Genomic DNA, 18590 nt, shown 5'->3' on the forward strand with positions numbered 1-18590 from the left:
CACAGTTTCAAGTCTTCTTTGGAAGGAGGGACGGGGCAAACATTTTAAATGCTGTACAGCAATTCTCTTCCCCTAGTCAATAAAATAAATATTGCTCCAAGGAGTGCTGATAATTTGAAGGTTCATTGGGTTTGGGTGACACAATCTTTGTTGAACTAATTGTAGTAGTTTAGAACTCAAAGCACTATATGTTGAGGGACCATATGTGGGTGCGTTTAGATGCTATTCTTTCCTTACCCAACTCCACACAGGTAAGGCCATGGTAGGAATTAAACCCATGATGAAACAATACCAACCACTGTACTGCCCCAATAATATAACATACCACGGTTTCTTGTTGACCTAAGTGTTCAATATTAGATTCCCTCCACTGCGACCCCCTGGGATGAGTGCTGGGTGTTTCAAAGCTGCACATTTGTATTTCTGCAGTAATAAAACTTGGTGTGGCAAAATGGCTTAATACCTAAATACCTAGCTGGATATGAGCCACCAAGTTTCATTTAGGTGTAGATCTACTATATCTCCTAAAAAGGAAAAGAGGTGTTGCCCATAGCAACCAATCAGATTGTAGCTGTTGTGTACTTGAATGATGGCTCTTATTTGTTGCTATGGACAACACCTGCACACTTAATTTTTAGTACATCACTCTGAATTTGTGATTTACTCAATGTTTGATATTGAAGAACCAAATCTATGCATTTTATTTTCTAAATGGTGTATTGCAAAGCACCTTTTTATACAGAGAATCTTGGGGTAGAAAGGGAGTATGGAATTGGCATTAAAAGCTTTTTTACATGAGCAATTGGTAAGTGTTTTAAATAGGGAGGATGTGTTCAGGTCCATAGGTGGTTGCATATGACTTGAGTGGTCACAATTCTTTAAGGAACAATGCATTCTGTGATTATGCAATTGATACAGGAACATGTCCTGGTGTCCATCTGTGAGCTGAAAATTAATGATTGGTGTACTTCATAGCTTCATATTTACAGCAATTGTAAACGGTTCAGACACCATTTCCAGTTGAAGTTGAAACAAATAGTTCAGATTTTATTTTTTTTATGCACAGTGCTGATCGGAGTCCTCTCTGTATCTGTGCAGGTGGTTGCTACAGTACCACATCCTGTCTCCGTGAATGCTGTGTAGAAATGATTTGGTGGTCGGGAACTTTAATGGATGCTGGCTGTCTCTGCGGCCTTGGTATGCTTGTACAGATGCACTTTAGTGCCCACTGTAAAAGCGGTGGGCAGTCTCTACGGAGTTAACAATGGTTCAAATCTAAACATACCAGTAAATTCAATACAACTGATGCAGAGCAAATGTTACATTTCAGAATAACCAAAGCAAAGTCCTAACTTCTATTCGGTAGAAATGTGACATACATTAAAGCAAGTATTTAAGCTATCAAAAACCAGTGAGTTCAAGCAGTTCTGCTTGAATTGGGCAAATTAATGACTATTACAAGTTATTGTTGCTAACATTTCATTTGCTCAATTAAAGAACAACATTTTTAGTAATTTCTTAGAAAAAGATAAGGTTAGAACCTTTCAATGCTGCAGATGTCCCTGTTTGGGAATTTTTTTTTTTTGTATATTTATTTTTTTGCAGATATTTTTTCCCCTGTTTGGCTTTTCACAGAACCAAATATATTTTGCAGTATTTAAAAAAAAAAAAAAGTGTCCATGGGGAGGTCAGTTGTGGTTCTAAAAATTAGGGTTAGTGACGCCTTTATATTTACTTTTGAAGTAAAACTGTTTACTTGGCTTATAGCAGAAGCAGATCTTTAACACTGCGACACTACGCCTCCCACAATGACAATGCACTGTGCAATAGCTCCATGTAGGAAGTTACTGACAAGACTGCTGTACGGTGCAAGTTGTACTGGAATGGTAAATGCGTCATACTTGTAAGCATTGTAAAACAGTGACAGATCTGTTTTCTTAAAAAGAACACAATTGCTTGGATAATATCAAGAAGCCTACAGCGGTTTTTAAGCCAGGAAGGTTTCATGTTCCAGAAGTTTACTGATAAGTGTTTTATTTGTGATTAAAAATTGAATACATTTACTGCTCATAACTGATAGTCCTAACCTTCATTTGAAAGGGATATGTTTGTGTATAGTTTGATAATTAGTTGGGCATGTTTAATAACATAAAAGCATATTCATTTTTGTTAGGAAAGTGTTTCCAGTTAAAAATATAGAAAGGATAGTGGGGGGATTTACTATCGCTAAAATGAAGATACTCCCTTTTATTAGTCTATCTTGCTCTAGTTTTGATCAACGCTGATTGCTATGGATCAATACACATTGCATTTTCAATACAGGATGGTGTTCCTGCAGAAAGTCTGAGGCTCAGAATTGCGTTGTAAACATTCTACCTGTTCAGTTTTTTTTTGTAGTCTCCGGCCATTTTGGACATATGAAAAATACTGGAAAAATACTTTTTTATGAAACAATTCCCCCCTAGAATGATGGTATATTGACCTATTTCCAATGCAACATGTTGCATTATTTTATCTTTTCAAAGTCATTCAATTGAATGGTGTTGAATGAAATCATCAAAGCAGAAAAAGCAACAAAAAATCATTTTGTGGGAATTTTGTTCTACCTTGTGGTAACACAACACACAGTATAGTGTACCAATAGGGACACAACATGATAATTTCTATTGCCCTGCATTTCACCGAGTCTACTTCTCCATCCCTCATCTTCAGGTTGCATATTTACTGGAAAAAAAATAACTTCTGTATTCCCCAAGCCAGTGATGAAGGGGTTTTTTTCTGCACTTTTAGCCTGGTTTTGCTTTCCCTATCTCCAGTACAACACTGCCCTGCTGTCACTTTTTTTTTTTAACAATTTCTTAAAACTTTATTAAAACATTGTACATTATCCTTTTTAAAGGAATAGTTTTAAAATGGTTTGAGTATATCCTATGGGAGAGAAAGAGATACCAATGGTGATAAGACAAGTTCCTGAATGTTGTTAGTGATTAGCAAATGGGGGCTTGAACTGCACTTCAGTGGCACATGTTTTGGTGAAAATATAGAATTACTGCACCTTCACTATCCTACACAATTATAATGCTGATTGAGTAGGAAATTGTAAAATAGTTTGGAATTATTACACTAGGTTTCCATTTATTTGCATTCATGGTTAACATCAAATGTCGGTATAATTTATTTATATAGTGCCACTAATTCTGCAGTGCTGTACAGAGAACTCACACCAGTCCCTGCCCAATTGGGGCTTACAGTCTAAATTCCCTCATACACAAACAGACTAGGGTCAATTTGTTAGCAGCTAATTAACCTGCCAGTATGTTTTTGGAGTGTGGGTGGAAACTGGAGCACCTGGAGGAAACTCACGCAAACATGGGAAAAACACAAACTCCTCAGAGAGCCATAGTAGGGGATTGAACTCATGACCCCAGTGCTGTAAGGCAGAAGTGCTAACCACTACTCCACCGTGCTGCCCAGTGTATGTGATATCCTGACAGGATTGTATATGGGCATAACACGGCAGGTCCGTTTGGTAATTCTTGTAACTGGTCTTTCCAAATTATCTTCAAAAGAAGCATGTATCTGTAGCTACAAAGAAGTAAAGGAAGGACAATTGCAGAAAAGTAACTAAAAGAATCCATGTTTAATTATTTGCGTTGAGTCAGTTGTATTGAAGCTATTGCATTGTCTATACTAGTTTGTTTATATTGATATTAAAAAACATAAAGGAACTATTAGCTTAAAGCAGGACAAGACATTTTCTCGTCCACCGTAGGAATAAATTATTAGTGCAGTAGAAACTGCTTATAAACTGTACTTGAGGTGTCACCTAGTCCCAACTAAACTTCATTGCATTTTCCCCAACACCAGCCAGATGCTGGCGATGCTGTTGTGGACAGGGTACTCGCTTACATATGTGGTGGGACTGTCCCATTATCCAACCATTGAGGAACACTGTACTGACCCTTCTCCACCAACTCACAGCTGGTCATCTCCCAAGAGATGCAATTTTTTTGCTCAACAAAGCCGCCCCATCTATAAGCAATCCAACAGATTGTCTGACACTTCAGGTTAGTCAAGCTTGTAAACTACTGATAGCCTGAGCTTGGACATTGACATTTTCCCTTACCAACCCAGAATTGATAAATAGATTATGGCACATCTCGTCCATGGAATACATCACAGCCCTACTTAATGACACTCCCCAAATTCCATGAGACATGGACCCTATGGTACAGACTACATGGCTCTCCCGTTCTGGGTAGCATGTAAATAACGTTTACCTCCTCCCCCCTTTCTTCCAGGTTTTCCTGCTAGTGTCCCCTTCACAAAATCATTGGAAACACCGATTTGTTATATTTAAACATCTAGATATATAACGTGGAACCAATAGTTATGCCATATTGTTTTCTTTTATTGTATTTGGTCCATAATGTGTTGAACAAAGTGAAAATAAAAGATCTAAAAAAAATAGTGCAGTAGGTTGACGGCAATATTAATATTGCACCTGTACTAAGACAAGTAAAGGCTCACAAACCTCCACAATAAAATCAAACTCAGGTGAGCAGATACATTTTTGGGGACACAGTGCTGAAGTGTTCATTGTTGTGGAAGTTACAGTATATATTACTGGATTTCTATATAGTTATGGTTGAAAAGTGACATTGCATGGTTTAATGTGACTTGCAAATTTATTTATTGAAATTTTCACCTTCATGTACATTATCGTATTGATTAGTGGCAAGGTTTTTTTCTGTGTTGTCAACAATCAACCCACCTGCCTTTAGTTAAATGGTTCCCCATTGCCTGGGGTGAGTGAGAGCATGGTCTGTTTTGCTGATATTATATAATAGCCAATAACAGGCAATATTAAACAATGAAAAAGATTGTTAGTGAACTCTAATTGAGTCATAGTAGGAGTTGACAGCTGCAAACTAGGATGGAAGTCCTCCCTAAGACACCATGGGCTAGATTTACTAAGCTGCGGGTTTGAAAAAGTGGGGATGTTGCCAATAGCAATAAATCAGATTCTAGCTTTCATTTATTTAGTACCTTCAACAAAATGACAGCTAGAATCTGATTGGTTGCTATAGGCAACATCCCCACTTTTTCAAACCCGCAGCTTAGTAAATCTAGCCCCATGTCTTACTTTAATTAGTATGATGCTCTTCTGCAGCAGACATGAATGTCCTTAGAACTAGAAGGCAAATACTTAGATAGCTTAAGGCCTCTTACCCTCTGGCATTGAAATGCTTCATTTATAATTTAAAGTTAAAATAAAACACATTCTTAACTATGTATCCAAACCCATTTGTGTTCCTACTTGCGCCTGCATACAGTTAAGTTATGTGTTTTTTTGGGATTCAGATTGATCCATTTCAGTGCACCACTTGTGATTGGCTGAGTGGCTAATAACAGTCCTGATCAATTCATTCATTGTCATTCAGCAGCAGGGCTCCTATCCTTTGGGTTACAGAGCCAACATACTATGGGTGCAGTGAATATTTAATAATTCATATCAGTCTCTGCCCTACTGGAACTTAGTCTAAATGATCTTTGTCAGCAGCCACTTAATCTGTCAGTATGACTGGTTGGGATCAAACCCACGGTTCCAGCACTATGAGTGCTTACTGCTTTGCCATGTAGCCATTTACAAACCAAAATCTACATGTTTTTAGTTAATTCCCAGTGTTGTGCTACTAAAACCTGCTGCCCTATTATAGGTAAACCCACAATCTTAAGATAGGCCTCAAATATGCATTCCTCCCAACATTGGCCTTGTGGGAATCGGGACAAGGCGATGTGGTCACACTGCTCTGGAGAGTGGTCTCCTACCTCCTTTAAAAACACCCTTGAATTGCTGGACATTGTCATCAAACATCTCCCTTATGTTTCTATTACAATAACTTGGACTAAGTAAATCTAACAATGTTATAATCAAATGCCTTTATCTGGGTGTAATGGGTCATTGTGGATGATCTGTGTATACTGTAGATTATACCCCTTTTAACACACAGAACTAATGGGTCTATTTACTAAGCTGCGATGAGCCAAACATCTGAAGACAACAGCTGTTTTCTCCAGGGAATGGCCATTGCAGCTCTTCTTTGTATTTATTAAGGGTTTCAAGCAGGCAAAATCAGATTTATGCTGCCTTAATCTATCTAACACTGGTTACAGCAGTCCCCATAGACTTCTATGGGCACTGCGATGGGAGCTAATTTTACAAATGGTGAAAAAAAACGTACCTTTTTAATGAAGTCCTGTGGACTCCCCATCACTGCCGGAGAAGAGCTTCTTTGTCCAGGGCTGTTGCCTTGTCGCAATGTGTTACCTTAGCCGAGCATGCGCAGTAACCACTAGGTTCATTTCCTCCATTCACCGGGAGTACATTTTGTATCACTGCAGTATACAGCGATAAGAGATTAATAGTATTGACTACCACTGCCACCAATGTTAAATAAACATACCATCCATGTCAAGTACATATTTCTTTAGCCTACCGTATTAAGCATAGTTGATTTTCTAGCAATAAAATAACTCAATACCTGTTGGTACTAGAGATGCTCATGCTCTGTTCCCCGAGAACCAAACACACCCGAACTTAGCAGATCCTTTCACCCGCCCTCGGTATTGAAAATGAGGCAAAACGTCATTATGTCATCGGATCTCGCAAGTTTTGGATTTTATAAGTACTGCCCTCCATGGCAATCCAGTGCCATTTCACAGAGGGACACAGAAGGGGTAGCACAGTTATTTGCAATCTCTAGAGCAGTTGAGCAGCATCATGGGTAGAAAAGAAAGAGGAGGGGTAGCAGTGTTCTTCAAAGTCTCCAGTGACATTCAGGAGAGCTCCATTGCTAATTGTCATTGCTGAAATACAAGTAGGGCAGGCAGTCTTGGTGTAAATCTTCAGATACGTACTATGTTATATAGGTGACACACAAAGAGGAGAGCTCCATTGCTAATTGTCATTGCTGAAATACAAATATGGCAGGCAGTCTTGGTGTAAATCTGCAGTCACGTACTATGTTATATGGGTAACACACAAAGAGGAGAGCTCCATTGCTAATTGTCATTGCTGAAATAGAAATACTAGAGCTGGCAGGCTTGGTCTAAATCTGCAGTTACATTTTACTGTACCATATTATTATTATCTTTAACTTATATGGCGCCACAAAGGGTCCGCAGCGCCGTACATTACATATACAGAAAACAGAGAACCAAGACACAACATGATACAAAAAGAACAAAAATATATACAAACACAGGTAACAGGATAAAGCAAATCAGATTATTACTGGGACAGATAGTGAAAGGGATGGTAGAAATCAGCAAGAAGTAGGCCGAAGCTTAAGAAAACAGGCCTAGCGAAGCAGGCCAAGAGGTACAGAGGGTGATGGAATAATAGAAAGAGCACACAAGGAAAGAGGGCCCTGTTCCTGAGAGCTTACATCCTAAAGGGAAGGGTGGTACTAACTGGGGGAGAGAGCCAGGACAAGGAAGTTAGGAGGAGGACTGATAGACTTGAATAAAGTAATGAGTCTTAAGGGCACGCATGAAGCCTTTGAGAGTGGATGCTAACCTGATGAAACGTGGCAGATCGTTCCACAGCAGGGGAGCAGCCCGGGCAAAGTCCTGAAGACGAGAGTGAGAGGAGGTGATCAGTGAAGTAGTGAGGCGGCGGTCACAGGCAGAGTGGAGGGGGTGGGTAGGAGTGTAGGTAGAGATGAGATTGGAGATGTAGGGAGGGTAGGATTGACTAAGAGCTTTAAATGTGAGGGTGAGGAATTTAAATTTAATTCTGTAGGGTATGGGGAGCCAATGTAGTGACTGTTGGAGGGAGACTGCAAAGACAGAGCGGCGGGAGAGAAAAATGAGGTGGGCAGCAGGATGGAGGATAGACTTAAGAGGGTCAAGGCGAGAATCAGGTAGGCCAGAGAGAAGGAGGTTACAATAGTCAATCCGAGAGATAACAAGCAAGTGAACGAGGGTTTTTCGTAGCTTCTGTGGTGAGAAAGGGAAGTATCTTTGCTATATTCCGAAGGTGGAAGTAGCAGGATTTTGAGAGGGACATAATGTGAGGCTTTGAATAAGAGGGAGGAATCAAGGATGCCTCCAAGGCATCGGACTTGGGGGACAGAAACAAAGGTAGTGTTATTAACAGAAATAAAGAGGGGGGGGGGAGGTAGGAGAGTCCTGGAAGGGGGGAAGACTAAAAGCTCGGTCTTGGAAATATTGAGTTTAGGGAAACATTGGGACATCCAAGATGAGATGGCGAGACAGGAGGAGACGCAAGACAGAAGGGAAGGGGAGAGGTCAGGGGATAAAAGATAAATTTGCATAGCTCACTCAGAAACAGGAGAGGTGGCAGGGTTCAGTGCTGAAACAGAAATTGTAATAATAGGGCTGTCGGTGTTCTTAAAAGTCTCCAGTGGCATTCTACTGTGCCATAACTCATAAACAGGAGGGGTGGCATTGATCTTGTCACTCTCCAGTCTCAGTCATGATAATACTAATCCCTCTACCTCATGTGCTAAAGCCTATGTTCAAGTGCATAGTAGTTTTAAGTCAGGGAAACAAAAATGTAAATTAAAAGCTTGTTCCTTTGTAAAGAAAATAACACCTCTCTAATAAAGGTGAAAGTTTACTGTAGAAAAACATAAAATTGCCAACATTCCATTCTACCCAAAATATTACCAAGCATACCAGCATCATCTAGCTCCCTTCTCTCAGCTAGATCTCAGCACCTGCAATCTACACTGTCATCATATTTACCCTCACCAGTGTGTACATCATCCTCAAACAATACTAATTCATCTCCGCTGGACTCTACCATCACAGAAGTCTGTGTACTTTGATGTAATGGCCTTCCTCATGGAATTTGTAGTTCATTTCACAGGAGAGCTGTCACGATGTGTTGTCATTTCTTTTAGTCCAGACCAAATGTCAAAACATTGTGCTGACTCATCAGCATCACCACTAGGTGTCTTGGGAAAGCTAAGTTTTTTCCTAGCAGCAATTTCCAGAGAAACTGAAGGAGGAGACATCATTGTGTCATGTGCCACTTGAGCTGTCAGCTTGCTGACCATGAGCTCATTGTATCTCTTGAGATCTGGGTCAGTTGGAAAGAAAGAAAAGACATAGCTCTTAAACCTAGGATCAAGCACAGTTGTCAAAATGTAATGATCCGATTTCAAGATGTTGATAACTTTTGGATCCTGGTGGACTGAATAAAGTAGTTAATCTAGAAGACCAACATAATTAGCGGAATTGCTTTGATTCATTTCCTCCTTCAATTTCTGTGGCTGCTTTTCAAAAAGTCTAATTAGGGGAATCACTTAACTCCAGCTAACAGTGTCTGCACTCTCTTTACAGGTGACTACTCCGAGTGGTTTCAGCACCTTGCACAACAAGGAAAGTATTCTCCACTGTGCTGGACTAAAGTACATTCGCCCTAATTCTATTCTTGCAGCTGCTGCATTTTCCTACATGCTGTTGCAGAATCCCGAAAATGACCCTAAATATTTCGGGACACACACAGCATTTCCTGCATATCATTTGCATTTTTTTAAAAAGTTCTGTACCACCAAGTAGTTTGTGTGAGCAAAACAGGAAATGTGATGGAATTCCTCCTGCTGTAATGCTTTAACAATATTGGTGGCGTTATCGGAAATCACATATCCTCATTTAAGTCCAAGCAGGATAAGCCATATTGCAATGACATCTTTTAGTTTTTCAAACAGGTTGTCAGTGGTATTACCTTTGACCTGGGCCTTGTCTCGTCTCTGATAACCACCTCTCACTCCCGCCTTCAAGACTTCTCCCCTGCTGCTCCCCACTTATGGAATTCCCTACCACGCTCAATCAGACTTTCCCACAGACTTCAAATCTTTAGATGCTCTTTGAAAACCCATCTCTTTTTTTAGAGGTGACCTTATCCTCGATAACACTATTCACACTAATGCACCCTCACAACTATCCCAATCTCCACTCGCTCCTCTTTTTCAGCTGTGCCCTCTTCCCTTTAGAATGTAAGCTCTCTAGTGAGCAGGGTCCTCCATACCCTTTGTTTTCGTGTCTCCATTCATTTTTTTTCTGCCTTGTCTGTTCTTGTTTTACGTATATCTTGTATTATGAATGTTCTTGTCTTCCCTACTGTACAGCGCTGTGGAGCCTTACAAATCTACGATGATAATAATAATAATAATAATAATAATATGGCTCTTAGTGAAGCAGATAATACACAGAGTAGCCTGCCTCTGAAAAATGCAACGTTATTGGGTACATGCTGCTGTCCCTGCTGGTGAAGGCGAAACACCAACCCAGTGGACTGTCACAATCATATAATCTTTAGTCTGCCCAGTTCCGCTTGTCCACATATCTGTGGTTAAGTGTACAGTGGATAGAATGGCCTTTTGTAGTCCAATAATTAAATTATTGTAACGGGGACAGAAGATCTCAAGTAATTGTCTAAAACCAGATGCATCAATAGTGGATATTGGACGCAGATCTAATACTAGCATAGTCGCCATGTCTCTGATCCGCTTTACGATTGGGTGACAGCTTTCATACTTGCTTCTTATTGCAAAGGATTGTTTAACAGTCAATTGTTGTAAACTACTAGTAGTCTTCTTGGTCTGATTCTGGGTTGAAGATCCACACCCCAGCCGCAGCAGCAGTGGGACTAACACTCAAGGATTCTTCTGAGGAGTCCTCAATAGGAGAGGAATCATCTCGCCTTAGAAGCTTTGATGCAGGACTAACTTTGAGCACTTGTGAGGATATTGATGATGAAGGTGTTGGGGGTGTAGATTGCAGGTGCTGGGATCTAGATGAGAGAAGGGAGGTAGCTGATACTGGACTGCTTGTTGTTATTTTTTAGCATAAGTTTTTGATTTGCACAAAAGCTTTCCATGAGCTCTCTTCAAATGGCGTAACATGGATGAGGATCCTAGATGGTTAAGGTCTCTACCTCTACTGACTGTGGCTTTACAAGGCTACAAATGGCTAGACAACTGTTGTCAGGATTTGGGTAAAAAATAATTCCACACATAAGAGGTGGATTTTTTTGGTCTTATGCCCAGGCATGACAATGGCCTTCTTCTTATCACTGGCAAAAACTGTCTTTGTTTGGAAGTGTACGAAAATAATATTGTGACCTGTGAGGTGGTCAAAATTGGATGCAAATGACTTGAAATTAGTGTTATTGAGGTTAGTAATAATGTAGGGGGGGGGGGGGAGCAAAATTATGTGTTTCTAGCAAAAAAAAAAAATAGGGATCCAAAACCAAAACAAGCAAGGGCGGTTTTGCCAAATCCAAAACACCAAGTTAATTCAGATCCAAAACCAGAACACGTGAGTCAGTGAACATCTCTAGTTGTTACCTTTCTGATGGAGGGGATTACCTTACCAGTCCCTCTATAGCTGCACCTCTACATATACAATCATGGACAAAAGTTTGAGAATGACATAAATATTAGATTTCACAAAGTTTGCTGCTTCATTGTTTTTAGACCTTTTTGTCAGATGTTGCTCTGGTATACTGAAGTAAAATTACAAGCATTTCAGAAGTATCAAAGGCTTTTATTGACAATTACATTAAGTTTATGCAAAGAGTCAATATTTGCAGTGTTGACCCTTTTTTTGAAGACCTCTGCAATTCGCCCTGGCATGCTGTCAATCAACTTCTGGGCCACATACGGACTGATGGCAGCCGTTTCTTGCCTAATCCATACTTGGAGTTTGTCAGAATTTGTGGGTTTTTGTTTGTCCACCCGCCTTTTAAAGATTACAAGCAATGAGCAATTTCTCAATGGGATTAAGATCTGGGGAGTTTCCTGGCCATTGATTGTAAGCTTGCGAGCAGGGTTCTCTTACCTCTATGTATGTATTACCCAGTATTGTCTTATTAATGTTTATTCCCAATTGTAAAGTGCTACGGAATTTGCTGGCGCTGTATAAATAAATGTTGATTATGATGATGCACCCAAAATTTCGATGTTTTGATCCCCAAGCCACTTAGTTATTACTTTTGCTTTATGGCAAGGTGCTCCATCATGCTGGAATAGGCATTGTTAGTCACCATACTGTTCTTGGGTGGTTGGAAAAAGTTTCTCTTGGAGGATGCTTTGGTACCATTCTTTATTCATGGCTGTGTTCTTAGGCAAAATTGTGAGTGAGCCCACTCCCTTGGCTGAGAAGAAACCCCACACATGAATGGTCTTGGGATACTTTACTGTTGGCATGACACAGGATTGATGGTAGCGTTCACCTTTCCTTCTCCGGACAATCGTTTTTCCAGATGCTCCAAACAATCTGAAATGGGATTCATCAGAGAAAATGACTTTACCCCAGTCCTCAGCAGTCCAATCCCTGTACTCTTTGCAGAATATCAGTCTGTACCTGATGTTTTTCCTGGAGAGAAGTGGCTTTTTTGCTGGCCTTCTTGACACCAGACCATACTCCAAAAGTCTTTGCCTCACTGTGCGTGCAGATGCACTCACACCAGCCTGCTGGCATTCCTGAGCAAGCTCTGCACTGGTGGTGCCCCGATCCTGTAGCTGAATCAACTTTAGGAGAAGGTCCTGGCGATTGCTGGACGTTCTTGGGCACCCTGAAGCCTTCTTCACAACTATTGAATCTCTCCTTGAAGTTCTTGATGATAAGATAAATGGTTGATTTGGGTGCAATCTTACTAGCAGCAATTTCCTTGCCTGTGAAGCCCATTTTTGTGCAAAGCAATGATGACTGCATGTGTTTCCTTGCATTTAACAGAGGAAGAACAATGATTTCAAGCACCACCCTCGTTTCAAAGCTTCAAGTCTGTTATTCGAACTCAATCAGCATGACAGTGATCTACAGCCTTGCCCACATCAACACTTCACCTCTGTTAACAAGAGAATCACTGACCTGATGTCAGCTGGTTCTTTTGGGGCAGGGCTGAAATGCAGTGGAAATGTTGTTTTGGATAAAGTTCATTGTCATGGCAAAGAGAGTCTTTGAAATGAATTGCAATTCCTCTGATCATTCTGGAGTATATGCAAATTGCCATCAGAACAACTGAAGCAGCAGACTTTGTGAAAAATAATATTTGTGTCATTCTCAAAACTTTTGGCCATGACTATACACGCAGCACAGCACAGAATAGTGGTGCATATATTTTGGTATAATTGAATTTCTGATATAAAAGGTCTCTGCATATAATTTCCAGCAACACCTGATTGAATGATCTTTTGGGCCGATGTGGATTCTATACAGCAAATCTTGTGCTTGCCGCTTGGATTACATAAGGACAAAATAGTAAGGAGTCTAATTGTAAAGCGCTACGGAATTTGCTGGCGCTATATTAATAAATGATGATGATGATTTAACAAGTGGTGAAGAACTAAAATGCTGGCGTCAATGCTGGCAAAAGGCCTTTTTACCACATATTCTTATCTATGAAAGGGTTAATGCTGGATAAATCATAATTTCTCCAGAATTAAACTATCTAGCGGCATTTATCCCTGTCCCTATCGATCCCTATTGGGACAGCTGCTTTAGGTAATTTATTAAACAGTGAAAAAAAAGTAATGTCAGCTCAGGATGCCGTCTCTGGTCTATTTCAGTGGGATCCAGCAGAAGTATCTCTGGCTTCGCTGGATTCCTCCTGGGAACTAGTGCTATGTGTGAACAAGAAGACGTCTACCTTGCAGAGGGGCTCCCAGAGCAGCCCGGACCTGTAAATTGCCGCTGTGTTTCTATATGTCATATCATACTTGCCAACTCTCCCGGAATGTCCGGGAGACTCCCGCATTTTGTGAGAGTCTCCCGGACTCCCGGGCGAGTGTGGCAATCTCCCGAATTCTGCCCACTTCACTAGGAAGTGCCCCACTTCCTAGTGAAGTGGGCAGAATTAGATCCCAAACGCCGCGATTCCCGGTGAATCGCGGCGTTTGGCCCCGCCCCCGCTGTCAAATGACGCAATTTGCGTCATGACGTCACAGGGGGCGGGGCCGAAATGACGCGATTTCGGCCACCCCGCCCCTTCACGCCCCCCTCCACTGGCTGGCTCCCGGAAGGGAGCTGAAGAAAGTAGGTAAGTATGCTATATGTACTGCTGTGATTTGCAACTGGTGAATGAAACACATTGGTTGTGGCACTGTGTAATGTGATTGCTGCTATAGAAGTATATGACCATAAATAAAATATGTAATGAAATTGTAAAACTTTTAAACTAGGAGATCATTATTAGAAGTCAATAACTTCATAGATTATAAATAAATTGTTTCTTTACTTTATTGTATTTATACAAGAGGGAAGATGGTGATATAATCTGTCCATTCACAATCACACTTCGATTCTACATCAACCGGCACTTCACGTGACCTCTAGTAACGGCAGCAGCACGCGGCCAATCTCGCGATATCTGTGAGCCTTTATTACTCGGGGCAGCGCCTGCGCGAGGTTTTTTTTGTTGTTTGTTTTTCCGTTTCGCTGGGCCTGAGGTGAGTGAGTGTAGGGCGCGGGCGGGCGGAGTTCTCTACCCTGAGCTGTACGGTATGGTACGGCACTATAGAGGCTGAATGCATAATGTGTGTTTATAAGTTATATGTTCCCGAGCTACACCAGCGGTTACGCGATTGATGTGTGACCACGAGTCCTGCTATGGCGGCCTCTGAGTGTCCGTATTTGCTTTACTTAGGAGCGCTTGTGTTATGTGATGCCGCCACTTCTTCATGAATGTTACCCAGGTTACATGTATGTTATCTGTGCAGCCCCTTCAATGAACATACAAAGCTCCCCATGCTTTGTAGTGTGCAACACAGGGGGGCAGAGTGACTTCTCTCTAAAACACAGTGTGGAGCTCCCCCCTCCTCCCTGTATCCTGTCTAGAGTCACATCTCCATGCTGGTCCTACGGGTCATATTCACAAGACTCATACATTTGTTTTATTGCAGTGTTGATTAGGTTTACCTAGTTCTGTTGAACCCCCTGATACTCAATGGTGGCTTTTTGTTTTTAGGTTTTTTGTTTTTAGGTCATTGGGTTTTTGCCAAAGTGATTTAGATTTGCTAAAGGCAGGTAGAACTCTATGTTCAGAAATGCACCCAAATAATAGAAACTCCAGTGGGAATTGTGCTTATTCTTTAGACCTGTTTGCATGTGTTGTCCTAGTGTTAAATCTGCTAGAAAAATGCTTGAGATGCCGCCAGTGTGAGACCTTAAGCAGGGTTAATCACTGTAAGTACATTATCTATGTGATGGACTTGTGCTCTACTGACCAAAGGTTTCTTCCTTCACACAGCATATGCTGCAGGTTGTTTTGTGATGGTGATGACTCATCACAATCTTTCTTTGCTACTGATGAATCTAGCTATCCCTTCATCTGTTTGATAACTCAGGGGAGATTCAATTAGCCGTGAAGTGTCTCACAGATGTTCCAGAGGCACTAAGCGGCAGAGATTCTTTAAAAACTCTGCTCATTTTCCCTTACACCCCATAGAGGTGCGAGGAAAGATAAAATTGTTGGCAATGTGCGCAGCGCAATGTCTGCGCGCCCCATTGCCGGCAATTGCATTCCCCCTTAGTATCTTAAATTTACTGTTCTCCAAAGATAAAAATGTTGCCTGTCAGTGTTTATGTAGCTTTTCTATTCTTTTGAATTGTTACCACTATAACTATATATGCACTGTTAACACCTAATGTTTGTCTTTTTTGTTTTTTAAGGTTTAGTGAAGTAAATACTTCACCTGTTAATGCTACTCGCATAGTTACCATTGAGGTGTCACAGTGTTTGGTACGCCTGCCCTTTCCATGCATTTGACTAATCCATGACAATCCTATACTGATCAGCCACAACATTAAAACCACCTACAAGTTAAGTGGATAACGTTACCTCGTTACAGTGGCACCTGTCAAGGGGTGGGATATATTAGACAACAAGTGAAGTCCGTTCTTGAAATTGATGTGTTGGACTCAGGAAAAATGGGTAAAAGTAAGGATCTGAGTGACTTTGACAAGGGCCAAATTGTGATGGCTAGACGACTGGGTCAGAGCATCTCCCAAACTGCAGGTCTTGTGGGATGTTCCCGGTTTGCAGTGGTTAGTACTTACCAAAAGTGGTCCAAGGAAGGTCAACCTGTGAACCGACGACAGGGTCATGGGCGCCCAAGGCTCATTGATGCGCGTGGGGAGAGAATGTTACTCCGTCTTGTCCAATCCCACAGAACAGCTACAGTAGCACAAATTGCAGAAAAAATTAATGCTGGCAATGATAAAAAGGTGTCAGAACACACAGTGCATCGCAGCTTGCTGCGTATGGGGCTGCGTTGCCGCAAACCGGTCAGTGCCGATGCTGACCCCTGTCCACCACCAAAAGAGCCTGCGATGGAAACGTGAGCACCAGAACTAGACCATGGAGCAATGAAAGAAGGTGGCCGGGTTTTATGAATCAAGTATGATCTCTTTATGCTAGTCACTGTTTCATTCTGCTTTAGTGGTATGATCTTAGCACAAATAGAAGATCCTGCTCCTGTTTAAATGTAAATACTTGTTTTTATGAAGTTGTCAAATGTTTAATTATAAAATAAACTTGTATGAGCACAATACAGTTTCAAGTGGTCTTTTTAAAGGAGGGACAGGGCAAACATTATTAATGCTGTATAGCAATTTTCTTCCCCTAGCAATTAAAATAAATATTGCTCCACATAGTGCTGAAATCTTGAAGGTGGATTAGCTTTGGGTGACAAAATATATTTGTTAAATTAAATGGCGTAATTTAAATAGCGCCTTTCTCTCCATAGGACTCGAAGCACTTTGTTGTTGCAGGTGCTGAGACAGTAGATGTGGAGTCGTTCAGCGGCTATTCTGTAAAATCAATCATCTTTCCCAGCTCCATTGGAACTTAATCTAAAATTCCCTACTATACATTAGGTTCCATTTCTGACACAAGCCAATTAAGTTGCCTTTATGTTTTTGGACAGTATGATCTCCATATCTTCATATGCGTTTTCTCAGACTACCTCACCCAAACTTCACACAGGTAAGGCAGGCCATGGTAGAAATTGAACTCATGAACCCAGTGCTGTGAGACAATAATGCTAACAACTGTGTTTCCCTAATTTGACATGCCCATTTAGTAGAAAATGTCTTCAAAACTGGTTTAATCAACAAGTGTTAAGCAGTATGCCAATTTTAGTTAACTAGTGACTGCCTTCTCTCTGTACTCTGAAGATCACATGCTGGCAGATCATTGGTAGCTATTGCTTGTCACTTGTGCTTTAAACATCACTGTTGTTTGACTTATGAGTTGAATATAACATTACCTCTACTGTGACCCCAGGGATGAATGCTTGGGGTCGAAAAGCTGTACATATGCAGATCTAGTTTTTCTGCAGAAATAAACCCATATTGCCTTACTAAGTTTATTATTATACTTGTGGTATATTGCCATTACCAGTGGCAATAGCTGGATGATATGAAACAAAAAAAACTTAGTGCTAGAAACCCAAGTTAAAAATATATTTTTCAATCTACTTCCATAGAAACATAGAATTTGGCGGCAGATAACCACTTGGCCCATCTAGTCTGCCTATTGTTTTATTACCTATGGTAACCTTAAACCTTATTTGATCCCTTATTCTTTATAAGGATATTCTTATATCTATCCCAAGCATGTTTAAACTGCTCTACTGTATTAGCCTCTACCACCTCTGATAGGAGGTTATTCCACTTATAAACTACCCTTTCTGTGAAGTAGTTTTTCCTCTGAACCTACTCCCCTCCAGTTTCAGTGCATGTCCTTGTGTTCTAGTACTTCTCTTCCTTTGGAGAATGTTTCCCTCATGTACCTTGTTCAAACTCTTGATATATTTGAAAATTTTTATCATGTCCCCCCTTTCCCCTCTCTGCTCCAAACTATACATATTAAGTTCCTTTAGTCTTTCGGGGTAAGTTTTGTTCTGTAGGCCATGCACCATTTTAGTTGGCCTTCTTTGTACAGTTTCTAATGTATTTATATCAATCTGAAAATATGGCCTTCATAATTGGACACAGTATTCTAGATGACCTATACAGTGGCATTATTACTTTTATCTTTATGCTACTGATTCCTCTCCCTATGCAACCAAGCATCTGACTTGCCTTCCTCATTGCTTTGTTGCATTGTTTGCCTGCGTTTAAGTCACCTGACATAGTGACTCCTAGTTCACGGATCATCAGTTTAAAAATGTAATAGTGGAGGTGTATTTAGTGCATTCTTAAATGATAGCTAGAATCGAATGTTGCTATAGGTGACGCTTACGCTATTCCTTTTTAGTACATCCACCCCTTATTGAATTTGGTGTGTGCTTTAATGTCTGACACTGAAGCACCAAATCTATGCATTTTATCTTTTCATAAATGGTGCATTGCAGAGCACCTTTTATACAGAGAACCCTGGAGTGGAAAGTGAGTGGAATTGGGGCGATTGTGTGGGTTTAAACCATATGCCTTTTTGCGTGAGTACATGACACTTAGCAATTCGGTGAGATAAATCTGAAAAAGGGAGGATGTGTTTAGGCACATAGCTAATGGCATATAACTGAGTGGTCTTAATCCTTTAGGGAACA

At 40.7% G+C, this 18590-nt stretch overlaps 1 long non-coding RNA gene and 1 other non-coding gene across 2 annotated transcripts; both read left to right on the plus strand.

The window, feature by feature from the left end:
• The first annotated feature begins 14092 nt into the window (after positions 1 to 14092).
• LOC142104555 (uncharacterized) lies at positions 14093 to 16587 on the plus strand. The gene is made up of 2 exons (XR_012679595.1): positions 14093 to 14486; positions 15709 to 16587. It is a non-coding gene; the product is annotated as an uncharacterized LOC142104555 (long non-coding RNA).
• LOC142137241 (small nucleolar RNA SNORA26) lies at positions 14754 to 14884 on the plus strand. Its single transcript, XR_012687884.1, has one exon. It is a non-coding gene; the product is annotated as a small nucleolar RNA SNORA26 (small nucleolar RNA).
• Positions 16588 to 18590: the final 2003 nt, after the last annotated feature.

Source organism: Mixophyes fleayi, chromosome 1 (assembly GCF_038048845.1).
Source record: "Mixophyes fleayi isolate aMixFle1 chromosome 1, aMixFle1.hap1, whole genome shotgun sequence".
In the NCBI taxonomy this organism is placed as follows: Eukaryota; Metazoa; Chordata; class Amphibia; order Anura; family Limnodynastidae; genus Mixophyes; species Mixophyes fleayi.